Consider the following 5,391-nt stretch of genomic DNA (forward strand, 5'->3'; position numbering starts at 1 on the left):
GGAAACAATATGAGTATAGGAACTGATACCCTGAGAGGTGACAGGACCTGTCTGAGACCACACTCCTCTTCAGTGGCAGAGGCATCTATGCAGGCTCAAACACTCAGTATTAGCCCCAACTGGAGGTGGAGTTTCGGCCCAGAGGAAGTGAAGTCAAGTCCCTGGCTGCTTTAGTGGTGTGGTGGCTTCCTGCCCAGGAGACACGCCCAGCTTCAAAATCATCATACCGGGAAGTTGGTTGCTATGCACCAAAGGGGCCCTTGAGCTTTCAAGCAGGGCCAGCCAGGGGCAATTCGCCTCACCTCATTAACCTTACTTTGTTATATAAGGTCAGGTGCAGAGCAGAGAGGGAAGCCAGCCATCTGACTGAGTCTTCTCATTTTTACCTTCATCCCCCCTCTTCTACAGGAATTCATCATTTCACTTCCTCCCACCCCATGTAAAACTCCATCCTCTCCAGTGAACTACTATAGTTATTTATGCTCACAAGAAGGAAATGCTTTAAAACAGGGGGCAACCTCGTCTCCCATAAAAGTGTTTCTTGAAACTCAGCCATGTGCAGGTCCAGTGTTGGGTGCCAGAAACACAGATTGCCTCTCCATGGAAGCACAATCTGGATGGAGACTCGAAGAGCCTGCAATGCCTGTGATCCTTACAACAGAGTGTGGCACATGGAGTACACAACATGTATTTGCTGAATGAATAGGGGCTGATAAAGACTTTGTGTTAAGAGGAAACCACAGGAAGGTTCCAAATGTTGGTTGAAGGCAGAAATTAAATATGGCTTCAGAAGGTGACGATGCCTATCTGAGTCATAAAGAATGAACAAGAGTAGGCTGGCAAAGATCAGGGAGGTATGGGGGAGGGGCATTCCATGCCAAGGGAAAATGTCCAACTAATGTTAGCAGTGGGTGGAAAGAAAATGCTTGGGAAAATAAGAGTCAAGTAAGTGTGTATTGTACTGAGCTGCCCGTGGACGGAGGCCACACATGACCCTCTGGGAAGGGTCAGCTGCACTTGAATTCTCTGGCTGCCACCACCACTATGATGAACTCTTCATGGCCTCACACCCCCTGGAACTGGCCTCCTCTCCAGCAGCCAGAGCCTGGCACCCACTCATTGCTCAAGAAGTAGCTGCCCAACAGATGACATATTTTTCCACAGCACCAGCCAAGTTGCTAGGAATCTCATATTACCTTGTGGTCCCAACACTGGTCTCCACCAGCAGCTGTTTGGCAGGAGCATTTTTCAATGTCTAGATGACATTATTCTTTGGTGGAAGTCGGAGTCAAAATCAGCACAAAGAAGGAAACCAGATACAGGAGACATTTTAAAAATTCTTCCCTCTCTCATTTGCATCGCCCTCCTCCTTTCTCATCACTCATTAGACTATGTGCTTTGAGGTCTCTAGACATGAGATCTGGAATGACACAAGAAATGACAGTAAGACACAGGTGTTGGGGAGCTCTGGTGGCCTAGTGGCAAGGAGCTGCAACTACAATCCCAGAGGCACACGGTTCGAATCCACCAGATGCTCTGCCGGGAAAAGGAGGGACAATCTCCTCCTGTACCAGTCAGATCTGATTTGACGGTACACTCACACAAAAACTTAAAAAAAAAATAAAAAGACACAGGTGTTAACTGTGGAAGGTGCTGACAAGCTGAATAAAGGAAGCATAGGAACAAACTTTCTGCAGAGGTGGCAATAGAGATAGGGAATTATTCTGCTCCCAACTCACCAGAGAGCTCTTCCCTCCCCCCCACCCCAGTTTTACTTTGAAAAAAGAAAAATTCTTTCATTGGTATTCAATCCCCTTCCCCCACCCCAGTACACTCCATTATGCAACCTTCATTATGGACTCTTGTGAGAACCATAATACCAAATCATATATCGCTTTTAAACAGTTCTCTCCCTCATCTGTTTCAACGCAGTGTACATAATTTATCCAATCTTTCTGTCTCACCCCAACCCTGATGTCAGTCCCATTCTACAACAGTGGTACTATGCAGTATTTGTCCTTTTGTGATTGAGATATTTCACTCAGCATAACAGTATTCCATTGTGTGTGGTATATTCACACAATGGAGTACTACGCTGCATTGAAAAACAAGGAACTCTTTGAATCCACCAGACGCTCTGCCGGGGAAGGAGGGATAATCTCCTCCTGTACCAGTCAGATCTGATTTGACGGTACACACACACGCAAATAAAAATTTAAAAAAAATTAAAAAAGAAAAACAAGGAACTCATGAAATAGTATTCAAAATGGGTGTGGAGGACAGACCAGAGAGCTCTTGAAACACCAGAGCTGATCTTTTTTTGTTTGCTTGTTTTGTTATCACTTTTTTTTCAAATTTTATTCTTATTTTTTGTGTGTGTATATACCATCCAATCGGATCTGACTGGTACAGGAGGAAATTGTTCCTCCTTCTCCAGCAAAGCATCTAGTGGATTTGAACTACTCACCTCTGGGATTGCAGTACAGCCTCTTACCACTAAGGCCACCAGAGCTCACCTGGTTTTTTGGGTTTTTTTTACACCTGGGCAGTGTGACCTTATGTAAGAACAGGAGACAAGTCAGATGAACTCTAGTTTCTCCATGGACTGGGTGTATTTGGGACCAGGACACTCTAGTGCAAATTCATGTCCAGATTCCACGAATGCTGGTACTGAAGAGTTATCAGGGCTTAGTTCTGGGATGTGCTGAATTGCCTTATTTGTGACTTTGAAATGCTGAGGTTGAGTCCTGGCTCTATTAAGCCTCTCTCACTTATACCTTGGAGGTTTGACTATATAACCACCTATGTGTCATAGTCAACTTGACAGTACATAACAACATAAGCCCATTACCTACACTTATAACTGGAAAGTGTGAGGCTAATTATAGTAATAATGGACTCCTATACAGCTGCTGACATTGAGCTCATGTCAATTCTAACGGCTAACATTGAGAATAATGGGAATCTCAGAATATTTAATTGTGCTCATGCAAAACCTATACCTAGACCAAGAAGATGTCATCTGAACAGAGCAAGAAAATCAAGAAAAGTTGTGTCAGGGCTGTGTCCTTTCTCCATATCTATTCAATCTGTTATGTGCCATTGAGTCAGAACCGACCCACAGCTAACCCTCCAGGGGGTTTTCAGAAGGAGTAAATGGCAGGGAGGATACTGCCCATCTTTTTCCCATGGAACAGCTGGTGGATTCAAATTGCATACTCTGGGTTGGCAGTGCAGCTTTTTGCCCCGAGACCACCAGACCTCCCTGTTGCCAAGCAAATAATTTGAGAGGCTGGACTTTATGAAGAGTGGCATCAGGATTGGAGACTCATTAACAACCCGTGTTACACAAATGACACAACCTTGTTGCCAACACTGACTTGAAATACTTGAATTGTATCAAAGATTACAACCTTCAATATCTATTACATCTCAACATCAAGACAAAAATCCTCACCACTGGGCCAATATGTAACATCATGATAGATGGAAAGAAGTTGTCCGTGATCCATAATAAACTCTTGGCACCAGCAGTCAAGAAATCAAAAGACCCTTTCCTCGATTGCCACTAAGGTGCTTGGCTCTTCCAAGGAAGCTAAGGCTATGTTGGGTGAGGCTCTCACTTCATCCAGCACTAAGCACCGTGCCTGGCAGCCATCAGCCTAGCACCATTGCACCACGACCTCTGTCTCTGAGCTCACCTGCATCTACTCAGCCCTCATTCTGCACAATGAGGTGACTGACCATCACAGAGAATAAAACCAATACCCTCATTAAGGCAACTGGTGTCAATGTTGACCCTTTCTGGCCAGGTCTGTCTGCAAAAGCCCTGGCAAATGTCAACATTGGGAGCCTCATCAGCAATGTGGATGCTGGTGGACCTGCCCCAGAAGCTGAGTCAGCACTGTCTGGAGGACCTGCCCTCGCCACAGCTACTGTTCTAGCTGAGAAGAAAGTGAAGCAAAGAAAGAAGAATCTAAAGCATCTGATGATGGAATGAGAGTTAGTCCTTTTGTTACAAGGTTCAAGGGGGGAAATAGCTGAACTCTTTAAAAAAAAAATCAAAAGACTTTTTATATTGGGCATTATCTGCTGTCACATTTTTAAGGCATCAAAGAGCAATGATGCCAGCATAAAGACTAAGGTACATCTGATTCAAGCCTTGGTCTTTTTAATTACTTATGTATCTGATAATTGGGCAATGAATGAATGATAATAAAAGAAATGATGCCTTTGAGTTGTGCTGTTGGAGTACTGACTATCCTGTGGACTGCCAAATGAACAAACACATCTTGAAGTACAACCACGGTACCCTTTGGAGGCAAGGATGGCAAAGCTCTGTCTCACTTATTTTGTGCATGTTGTTGTCCAATCCTTGGAAAAGGACAGCATGTTTGCAAAGGTAGGTCAGCCAAAGGAAGGAAGACCCTCAAGCAGGTGTATTGACACTGTCTGAAACAATGCATTCAAAGATATCAGAGATGTTGAAGATGGCACAGGATAGGGCAAGGTTCAGATCCATTGTTCACTGGGTTGCTGTTCTAGTTGACCCAATGGTCCCTAACAATACAACTGCCAAAATAGACGGGGTAAAGGGAAAGTAAACCTTTATATACCAAAGCTTGAGAATCAATGAAAAGGAGGAAGTCCCTCAACTAGGTGGATTGACAGTGGTGGCTGCAATCTAGGTTCACACACAGCACTGATCTGAAGGATGGTGCAGGGGAGGCTGCCTTTCATTCTATTGTACTATGGTTGCTATGGATCAGCGGTGAGTCAACAGTACCTACCTTAACTCATTGCTGAGTCAGAACTGACTCATAGCTGACCCTCCAGTGGGTTTTCAGAGGCTGTAACTCGCATGGAAAGAGACTGTCCATCTTTCTCCTGTAGAGAAGCTAGTGCATTTAAACCACCTGCCTTTGGGTTGGCAGAGTAAATCCTTACCCACTAGACCATCAAAGCTCTCTTCATAAAGGGATATAAAGCTCAATTTATACAACTCTTCCCACAATAGACTTTTCTGGCCCTAGATGAACATAGTGCCACCCTGTTGTTAGGTGCCATTGAGTACAACCCATAGCAACCCTATGAATAACAGATCTGAACACTGTCCTATCCTATGCCATCCTCACACTCTGACACACTAAAGCCCACTGTGGCAGTCACTGGGTCAATCCACCTGAATGAGGGTCTTCCTTTCCTTTAGCTGACCCTCTGTTTCCAACCATGTCTCTCTCCAAGGAATAACCTCTTCTAGCAACATCCTCAAACTATGTGAGACAAAGCTTTATCATCTTTGCCTCCAAGGAGCACTCTGGCTGCATTTTCTCCAAGACATACTTGTTCTTTTGGAAGTCCGTGGGACGTTTAGTACTCTTCTCCAACACA

Source organism: Elephantulus edwardii, unplaced genomic scaffold, assembly GCF_000299155.1.
Source record: "Elephantulus edwardii isolate Elephantulus edwardi_28Jun2011 unplaced genomic scaffold, EleEdw1.0 scaffold00028, whole genome shotgun sequence".
In the NCBI taxonomy this organism is placed as follows: domain Eukaryota; kingdom Metazoa; phylum Chordata; class Mammalia; order Macroscelidea; family Macroscelididae; genus Elephantulus; species Elephantulus edwardii.